Source organism: Saccostrea cucullata, unplaced genomic scaffold (assembly GCF_032062105.1).
Source record: "Saccostrea cucullata isolate Sc308-1 unplaced genomic scaffold, CSIRO_AGI_Scuc_v1 ctg438, whole genome shotgun sequence".
Lineage (NCBI taxonomy): Eukaryota > Metazoa > Mollusca > Bivalvia > Ostreida > Ostreidae > Saccostrea > Saccostrea cuccullata.
Window position 1 is genome coordinate 26,483 of NW_026935125.1, and position 11,476 is coordinate 37,958.

Sequence of the window (11,476 nt, forward strand, 5' to 3'; positions counted from 1 at the left end):
AAAATTGTTTAAATTTTCAGCTTCTCAATCAATGTGGATGATACAGGTCTTAAATTCAAAGTGAATGGATTCAACCAGAAGTTGCCTGTAAGAATTCTTATCAAACTGTTCACAAAAAAATCTTTTCTTTTTACAAGCATTGTTGAATGGAGGCCCATATAAGAAAATATGTTTAAAATTATGTATGATACTTCTTTATCATTGAAGCTGTATTGGTTTGTTATTGTTGTTTTGTAGGAGCTGATTGATCTACTTTTGACAGCTGTTTTTGACTATGCATGCGATGATGAGTTGTTTCCAATCATGAGAAATAAAGTGAAGAGGGAGATTTTTAATGCCATCATCAAACCAGCTGAGCTTGTCAGGCAAGGATATCTAAGTTGATTCACTATTGGTTCCTTGAGATATCATAACATTTTAGCCATTCCTTGATATTAGATACGAGACAGACAGTCATGTGAATTGTTATGAACTTCATATCAATCTGAACTGACAAGCTATTTAGATATTTATTTGAATTGCCAGTTAAGGTAGGTCGCGGGTTTACTGCATAAAAATTCTTACGAGAAAACATATCCTGAAAATTTGATATAATGTTCCCGAGAATTTACTGCATATTATCTGCAATTTTTATAAAATTTGCCTACTTAGTTTTAATGCTATATTACTATAAATGCGGTATTGTCATTAGAACATTTTTTATGCTTTACTATTGAAATATATGGAACCAGAAGTCTCTGTCGAGACTGTAGCTCTACTGGTTTATACTTAAAACAAAGGAAGAGAAAAGTAGCAGTTGGGACTTGAAACTTTAAAACAGCAATAAATAGAAAAATGATCCTTGCCACTCATCAAAATAAAAACCGATGCACAGAATTATGTATCTTAGTATAGTCTACTTGTGTGCCAAATTATATTGTAATTGGACCAAAACTGTAGGAGAAGCATTTTAAAAGAATTTCTCAGAAACTTGTATTTTTAGTTACCATGGCAACACCGTTCATTGAAATCAAAAATCGATGCACAGAATTATGTATCTTAGTGTAGTCAACTTGTGTGCCAAGTTATATTGAAATCGAATTAAAACTGTAGGAGGAGTAGCATTTCGAAAGAATTTCACAGAAATTTCTATTTTTAGTAGCCAAGGCAACATCATTCATTGAAATCAAAAACCGATGCACAGAATTATGTATCTTAGTGTAGTCTACTTGTGTGCCAAGTTATATTGAAATCGGATCAAAACTGTAGGAGGAGTAGCATTTCGAAAGGAATTTCACAGAAATTTCTATTTTTAGTAACCACGGCAACACCGTTCATCGAAATCAAAAACCGATGCACAGAATTATGTATCTTAGTATAGTCGACTTGTGTGCAAAGTCATATTGAAATCGGATGAAAACTGTAGGAGGAGTAGCATTTTGAAAGAATTTCACAGAAATTTCTTTTTTAGTAACCGAGGCAACACCGTTCATTGAAATCAAAAACCGATGCACAGAATTATGTATCTTAGTGTAGTTGACTTGTGTGCCAAGTTATATTGAAATCGGACCAAAACTGTAGGAGGAGTAGCATTTCGAAAGAATTTCACAGAAATTTCTATTTTTAGTAACCACGACAACACCGTTCATTGAAATCAAAAACCGATGCACAGAATTATGTATCTTAGTGTAGTCTACTTGTGTGCCAAGTTATATTGAAATCAGACCAAAACTGTAGGAGGAGTAGTTTAAAAGAATTTCACAGAAATTTCTATTTTTAGTAACCACGACAACACCGTTCATCGAAATCAAAAACCGATGCACAGAATTATGTATCTTAGTGTAGTCGACTTGTGTGCCAAGTTATATTGAAATCGGACCAAAACTGTAGGAGGAGTAGCATTTTGAAAAATTGTTTACAGACAGACAGACAGACAGACAGACGGACAGACAGACGGACGGACGACGGACGCATTACTATCGCATTCATCATTTAAGTTATTGCGAAAATATATTAGGATGACCAATAACTTATTTTCACTAGTATTGTGAAATTATTATTCTAACCACAGAGTCGGAATGAAGGGTACATGTATAAACATTCCTCATGCATGAGAATTAACATGCATCGACAACACCGCGAGTGATAAAATATGAGTTTCTGTATTTCTAAGGAAATTAATGGTGTAAATGATTTCAGGCATATATAGCACAAAAATTTGATCACTATATTAAAGAAATAACAGTAAGGAAAAACTTCCAGAAACTGGGGAAATTAGCCGGGTTGGGGGGTGGGTGGGGGGTAAGGGGGATATTTGCAATTTTCTTTATATCTATATAAGACGCAAGCTAGTACATGGGCCTAACTCTTAAACATTTGTTAATTAAAAATTCTCTTATTCAAATTTCCATGCATAAAATGTAAAATTGAATTGAGCTTTTACACTTAGAGTAGAGCTTTTGTTTAAAACTTTTAATAATACAAAAAGATACTTGTAAATTGTTTACAGTGTCATATAGGTCTTACAGGTGTTTGTATAAATTTGGATTTTTGAAAGCATTACATAATTTATCAGCCAGTAAAACAAGGCGACTAGATGAGATTTAGATACACTGGACCTTCAGATATCCGGACGCCAGATATCCGGATGCTTCAGTATCCAGACGATTTTTCATGGGAACGAAATTTTAAAATGTTATTTTGTCTTGTTTAACTGGTGATTCAGATATCCGGATGCTTCACATATCCGGACAAATTGACTGGGAACCTAAGCGTCAAAATAAATGAGGGTTCACTGTACATAATAAGTAACCAAACAATACTTAATAATAATGATGGTGATGATGATGATAAGAAAAAAAAAAGGAAAATGCATGTATTAAATTTAATGCGTTTTTAGTGTTGAGGATTGATTCCATCCTGAAAATTATACGCATATTTTCGCCCTAGCTTTGATTAGCAGTCATGATGCAATACGTATGTTCCCCCAGTTGCAAAAAACGTGCGCAAATACAACACCTCAAGTTTTCTGCTAAACAATTTTATTTATGATAACTTACTCTCTGCATACCATAACTTTCATAGGCGTCGGAACCGGGGGGGGGGGGGGACTTTGCCCCCCCCCCCCCCCCCACTTTTTTTCCCAATATCCACTTAGTATAGACATTGAACATATCTTCGTAAGTTTAGCCCCCACTTTCCTTAGATACTTTTTAGTATAGGTTAAAATTGGTAAAAGTGTTGGTGTTTGGAAGAAAATTTTTGGTACTGGACTTCGAACCTTGCCCCCCCCCCCCCCCCCCCCCCCCCCCCCCCCCCCACTTTCCATAGATAAGTTTTAGTATAGGTTAAAATTAGGATTTTCGTGTTTGGGAAATAGACTTTTACTTTTTTTTTGCTTGTTTTTTTGGAGGTACAAAAAAATTTTTCTAACACTTAGCCCCCACTTTCAATTTGCTTCCAAGGCCAATGACTTTCATGCCGACTTATTCTGATTGACTTTTAGCAGTTTAGTAATACTTACAATATAAATTATTCCATTCATTTGGTGTTGTATTTAATTTTTCCTTGGGCATTACATATACTAATAATCACTTGAGGGTTCAGACTGAAATTTAATTATAAAGCATGTACGGGGTTTACGTACAATAGCATGCACTTTTAATCTACTTGATTCATACTGATTTGAAGTCATTTGCAGAGAATTAAGCGGGAAACAACGCAACGTTGCCTTTGTGACGTAACTGACGTCATAATCAAATATGCACAAAACAGCCGCTCGAATCGTCGAAATTGTGTACCAAAATTGATGTCAAAAGCAAACCCGCGACCTACCTTAATTTCTTGAATTTTAGTCTCTTAAAACCCATTATTAAGGAATATTGAACATTCATGTAATCAGTTAATGAAGTGTTTCTTAATCACTAGCTACTCCCCATTTCACACCATGAATGGACAAATAAAATTGTTATTACTGTAACGTTCATTCATGTTTGTTGATTTTTCCTTACAGAATCCTACGATTTTCTGTGATAAACCCCCACTATAGGCCCGCCCCTGAAATATACAGTGTGATGGACAGTCTGACCAATGAGGATCTTCAACACTTCCTGACTGAGTTCAGACAGAGTATAATTAAAAGCCGACGTCTTGGTGGTTGGCAATGTCACACCCAAGGTAAAGCTGAGGAAGATGAGTTTAATGACAAACAGTTAAAAACATCTCTAGTTTTGCCTGTTTAAAAAGTAAGAAAGCCCATTGAGCTCATTTTGGTAGGTAAAAAAAAATAAATTTTTCGCGTTATAACGCGAAACGTTCGCGAATAAACGCGAAACTTTCGCGTAATTACGCGTAACTTTCGCGTTATAACGCGTAACTTTCGCGTTATAACGCGAAACTTCCACGAATAAGCGCGTAACTTTAGCGTTATTATGCAAAACTTTTGCGTTATAACGCAAAACTATCGCGAATAAACACGTAACTTTCGCAAATAACTTGTTACTTTCGTGTTATAACGCGAGACTTCCGCAAATAAACGCATAACTTTCGCGTTATTACGTGAAACTTTCGCGTTATAACGCGAAACTTTTGCGAATAAATGCGTAACTTTCGCGTTATTACACGAAACTTTCGCGTTATAACGCGAAACTTTTGCGAATAAATATGCATATATATAATGATACCCATGCCAGGAACCTTGATCTTGATTGACTGATAAGAACAAGAAAACAGACCGGAACTCTCAGCAACTTATTTATAAAATATAATTTCCTTAGAAGATGTACTGGAGAAATGATGCCAGAATAGAATAGATTAGTCATCAGAATATTTTCTTCTTTTTTTAAATCTTCTCAATTGATAAATTGATTTTTTTTCTTTTACATGTTTTTCAAATTTTAAATTCAAGAAATTCTTTAGACTGATTATTTTTTAAGAAAAATCTCCACTTGAAACTTTTTTCAGGCTGTTTTTTATCAGTTACACATTCTGCATACACAACTGTACCACTAGTAAATTAAGCAATCAATCATTTTTGACTAAAAGTTTACATGATAGAAACATAACTTAAAAGTAAATGAACAATATATCACTTCATGAGCTCAACGGGCCATATGATGCTATTTAAATAACAATTATAATTGTATGTTGTTAATTACAAATTTATCCGGAGGGTTTATAGAAAAATTCATTCGTGGACTAGGGCCAAAAATTAAACTATTAAGGTATATACAGCAGAGTTTGTACACTTTGAATTAATTGTCAATATTTTCCCGATATCGTATTTCTCTAGTGAATCTAACGGAGACAAATGAAAATCTACTATCCAATTTTCACAATACTGAGATCTTGTTCTTTATAAAATAAAATTATTTCAAATTTTTTAGAGAGTGCATATATCAAGACATCGGAAAGGGTGATTTTCCCCGAAATTCATAATCTTTATAGTTATAATAATAGGGATTGAAGATTAACTTTTGGGAAACTCGCATAATCTTTGAATTCTTTGAACAGCGCTGAGAAAGACCATCCATGACGGTAAAGATGGATTCAATAGGAAGAAAACTTAAACTTGTAGCCTGAGATAGTCCAAGTTTAAAATAGCTTTTAATTGCTTATCATTGGAATAAAAAAAACTTGATCACAAAATCAAAAGAAAAATGAGATTTAAGCAAATGTCTTGGTAAAATGGCAGAAGTTTCACGTTATATCGCGAAAGTTTCTCGTTATATTGGGAAAGTTTCGCGTTATAACGCGAAAGTTACGCGTTTATTCGCGAAAGTTACGTGTTTATTCACGAAAGTCATGCGTTAGAACGCGAAAGTTACGCGTTTATTTGCGAAAGTTTCGCGTTATAACGCGAAAGTTACGCGTTTATTTGCGAAAGTTTCGCGTTATAACGCGAAAGTTACTCGTTTATTCGCGAAAGTTTCGCGTTATAACACGAAAAATTAATTTTTTTCACTTCCTAAGTGAGCTCAATGGGCTTTTGTAAAAAAGAAATGCACAAGGAAAATTAAAATATGATTATTTATTAACTGGCCAAGATAACTGTACTGTTAAGGGCAGTATCAAGGTGTCCCCATTCCTGTCAATGGCTTAAGATTTTTGAGTATGTCCTAACTTTTCTTTTGTCCCTTTAATTGATATTGTAATTTAATTTAATCATATTTTGCAGGAGGCTACTTGGTTTAAAGAGAGGGTGGAATCAAAATTATATGGAAAAGTGGAATCTTCCAAAATGTACAGGGTAAGAAGAAATATGACAGGCAAGGAATAAATTGGTATGTCTAAAGAACAAGATGAAAGAGAAAAAGATCTCTGTTAAATATGTAAAATAATGTTTTATCCCAAATCTTGTATACATGGCTAAAACTTGTAAATAATTACATGGTCAATAATGTGAAAGTAATATGCACTATAAGATTGAATTCAAATTATGTCAGGGATCTTTATTCAGCTGGAAAGGTTGACTTTTCTTTATATGTACATGAATTTGTAGAGAAGATTGTACCAGATTCTTAAACAATGGAGTTACTGCCAGACAAACAGCTTTAACATGGAGGACGCCAACTCCAGTATTACGGTGTACCTCCAGTCTGACCCCGGGGATATCAGGTCAACCGTCATCAATGAACTCTTAGATGTAAGTGAATCATCAACAAACTCTTACATGTAGATGTAAGTGACATAAGGTTCAGTCAAAACCGTCATCAACAATTCTTAGATGTTAGTGACATAAAGTTCAGTCAAAATGGTCATCAAAAACTCTTATTAGATGTAAGTGACATAAGGTTCAGTAAAAACTGACATCAATGAAATCTTAAATGTAGATGGCATATGTTCAGTCAAAACTCTTAGATGTAAGTGGCATATAATAAGGTTAATTCAAAACCATCAACAATGAATTCTTAGATGTAAGTGACATAAGGTTCAGTCAAAACCGTCATCAACAAATTACAGTATAGATTTATGTGGTATAGGCTTCAAACAAAGGTTCAGTCTGAGTAGTTCATGGAGTCTAACTTTGATGTCTTTTGCCATGTTTTCTGACATCGATATACATGGGAATCCCTCGTGTTTTACACTCCACATGTAAAAAAAAACAGTATTTCTTTTGTATAGTTAAGAATGCAGGAGCCGTGTTTTGATGTGCTGAGGACACAACTACAGCTGGGATATACTGTATACTGTCAGAACCTGGTAACCAATGGCATCATGGGACTCGCTGTAACAGTCCAGTTCCAAGCCCAGAAGTTCACGTAAGATTTATTATTTGTGTATACCAGACTTTAGTTTAAATCTATCCCACTGCAAATAAATATTAATGTAAAATAGTTACTGATTCAAAACAATCATATAGTGCCAAGGTTTTTTTTATAAAGAGTTCCGTATATACTCGCCCATAAGTCGGTCCGCCTATAAGTCGGTGGTATTTAAAAAGCTTGTATATCAGATGGACTGACCTCATATGAAACCATACTTTTAATAGCTCACCTATAAGTTGAACAAGGAGTTTTAGACCAGAGATTAACTCCCAAAAAAACGACTTATAGGCGAATATATACAGTATTTTTCATTAATTTTGATTGATACCACAGTAAAATGAATTTTTATGACGTATTTTTAAAAGAATTGATAAACTACATTCTTATAATATTTGTAGGATGCATGAGGTTGACAACCATATTGAGGATTTCCTGAACAAGTTCAAAGAGATGTTGGATGAAATGTCCAAAGAGGAGTTTGATACATTGGTAAATGCAATAAAGTAATAAAGCACAAATTAAATTCTGTTGTTTGAGCAATCTCACTACCTTTTTGGTTTGGTCCTAATCCCTGTGGGACATTTAAGACCTTTGTTGTCCTTGTCCTAAGTCCCTGTGTTATATTTAAGGTGGAGTCTCTGATAGCAGCCAAGCTTACAGAGGACACTCAGTTAGAGGAGGAAGTCAACAGATACTGGGGGGAGTGTAAGGAACAAAACTACGTGTTTGACAGACTAGAAAAAGAGGTCGGTATTGTAAAACAGATAATTATAAAGGTCAATTTTATGTATGTTTTCCTAAAATTTAATTAGACATTTAAAGTCTGAAGTGCTATCAAAATATTTTTTGTAGGTATTCTGACCTGTATGAATGTTCATACGCTTTGATTTGCTTTTACTGTAGGTAGCTATACTGAGGACGTTAACACTAGAAGACCTGCGGAACTGGTACAAACAGTATCTGGGAGAAAATCAGAAAAGGATAAGCTTTCAGGTAAAAAAAAATCTCACAATTTCCTGTCACATTCTAAAAACCCTCTACTAAATATACATTCAAATTAGAGATTTCTATGTGTTAAGCTTAGTGATTTCAGATTTAAACTTGTTGCTGTTTATTTATATATTTCCCCCTCAACCAAAAATGTGTTCAAGTTCTTAAAAAAGTCTTGATGTTTCACATTTGATTTTAATCTGTTATTCATGCTCCAGGTTCTTGGAAACCCAGAAGTGGAGCAGGTAGATGGAAAGGGTGATGAAGTGGAACCTCCCCAGAAGAAAGCTAACACAGACAAACGTGACAGAGAACAGAGCTATGTTGTGAGACCTGTCAAAGACTGTAACTACCCTGACCATCAGTGTATCAGTGATATACAGCAGCTCAGATCTAAACTGACAATGTTTGACTACCACTGTATCACAAACTGATGTAGGCTGCATTTAGGCATGTAAAAGTGAGGGGTTGTTTAATATATTTTAATGATTTTAATATTTTAACATGTATAAACAAAAGATACTATCATGTTGAAGGAAGGACACTCATTTAATTACCAGCAGATGCTATTTCGATTCGCTATTTCAACATCAAATTTTTTTAATACATAATGGTATAAAGATATGAGATACATGTATAAAGATGTATCATATAGAAATGAACTGAATGATTAACTTTTATTATTTACCAAACAGCTTTTATATAGGGATTGGGAAATGTTGAGTACCTAATACAAATAACGAAGCCAAGTTTATAGAGCGTGTGTCAGAAGTACATCTTTGATGCAGTGTGCACATGTGCTTTATCATTTTCAAATTGGATAGAATTAATAAAATATTTCTGTTAATGTTTTTTTTCTTAATCAATTTTGAGTCACAGAAAAATTAAAAACTCAAAATGAAGAACAATTGGGAAGTACAACGTCTACAGAAGAAGTAGATATGCTATTATGTATAACAACCAGAAAGTCATATTTCTGTCTCATTTTCAGAATGACCTTTCTGTACATTTTTAAGATATTGAAGTTAAAGTCATAGGTAATTCAGGTCAAGTCCACGAAACGATCAGAATTGTCTTTAAAATTCAGCTAAATACTAATGGGAAGATATACAATGATATGTTTTTAAATTATATGGTATGTCAGCATAGCAAACCAATATACGATCCTCTTATTCTGGCCATGGTTGACTGAGAAGAGAACTTCTTGCAGCTCATTAAAATACTGACCAATGCAAGTAAATGAAGCATAATCATATAATGAACTTTGTCGCAACCTTTTAATATCCAGTCACAGTACAGGAAATATTTGTTGTACCATGTTAATGTCAATTGTTAATATCAGAAACAAATATTTTCATTTGCATCTGGCCATCAAACTTGCCATGAGGTAAAAAAAATCTCAAATGTATTGGATGGCGTGGATAAAGATGGAAGAGGCAACCTTGGATGATGTGGTTGAGGAACGAAATGGAATCAAAGAGGAGGAGGAAGGTCATCATGAGGAAGAAATGGAGGAGGAAGAAGAATGTGGAAAACAGGTTCCAAGGGGGAAAAAGAAAGTAGGTATTCAGGTTGATTTAAAATTTCATTATGAAAAAAATACTGATATATTAAAATGCGATGTAGATATTATTAATTGTTAAATTTTATTGTTTATTCATATATGCTTTCTATTTTTTACCTTCAAAATGAACAAATATAAACAGTATGACATTTAACTCTGGACACGACATAGTCCAAACTTTTTACTACCATTTCTAATTATGATATCCAAAATATTTTTACCGGTACATGTGTTTATCACTTGGTGGGATTTCTTAGCAGTATTCCAGGGTCTCGTGTTGAACTCACAAACACCCCCTATTCTAAAGATATGAAGTCCTTAAACTCGGAATCCTATCGGAGAAAGGTGGGATTTTCAGTCCCACCAGCTATCCCACCATTCTCCCATGGGAGAAAAAATGTCAGATGGGATATTTTCTCCTGTTGGATTTTTTTCTCCCACAAATTTGGTCAAATTGGATAAATCCCACGAATATTGACAATTGAATTAAACTTCCCATTTATTGCGAAACATGGAAAACATCTCATAAATTATGACAATTACAAATATCTCGTCAGGATAATAGAATATATTCATACAATACCAATGTATTGGTGAAAAAATCCATTGTCAATATCCGTTTGATTTATCCGACCAAGTAATATAAACATATTATTGATATCATAGTTAAAAATGGTAGTAAAAAGTCTGGACTATGTCGTGTTCGGAGTTAAATGTCGTACTGTTTATATTGTATTCTTTGGATCACAGTATATCTGGTAGAATAGTAAACCTTGAGGTTCAAGATTTATCTATAAAATGCCTCTGCACCATATTATGTACCTTGTATCTGGAATCAGCTCTCAGTATTTCCACTAGAAGCTTTTGGAATCCCTCTCGTATTTAGGGATAAGCTAATTTTTGGAAGGTGGTAAGTAAAATATATATTTTTGGACAGAAAATAATAGATAAACATGGCAAAATTCATGAGCATCCTGATTCTATTTTCCATATTTAAGAAAGCTGTATGCTATAAACTAGTTTTTATTATGTAAAAATATTTTTTCTTCAGCTGGTATCTCAAGTGAGCATTTCTGATTACCCATTGTCCATCTATTCACCTGTCTGTTCCTCGGAAACTTAATCTTTTCTTCACAAGAAACACTGGTCCAATTTTAACCAAAAGTGGTGAATAGCATTCTTGGATGAAGGGGAGTTTAAATTGTGTTATGAAGGACTTAATCCCCCTTACTATGGGAAATAATCGAGAAAAAATAAATATGGTAATGTCAATTATTTACTTTTTAAGAGCATGCTTTGAGCATGATCAATTTTTAAACCTAGGCAGGCTATTCACTGATAAGTTGATGTTATTTGGATTTCAAATACCTTGGTTAAATTTAGCATGCTGTGGCTTCTTTGGTCGTTATAATGACCGTATTAGCAAATAAATCTATGATTAAGTCATTCTTTAGCTGACTTGTTGAATACCAATGATCGTGGATTTCTAGTTTTACCCATATCCACACAAACAATTAATTTATATATACACATGTATTTATTTGCTGAATATGCTAAATACAATCCAGTCACAAAATAACATCCCAACAATGCTAACCATAAGCATTGACCCCCACAAATAAAAAGGATTCCCCAGTACTCCTCCTTAGCACTTGATCCTTTCTCTAGAATTTACAGT

At 33.8% G+C, this 11,476-nt stretch overlaps 1 pseudogene; it reads left to right on the forward strand.

Moving 5' to 3' along the window:
• The window catches only part of LOC134241939 (nardilysin-like), a 51,599-nt pseudogene that overhangs the window by 26,476 nt on the left and 13,647 nt on the right, over positions 1-11,476 (forward strand).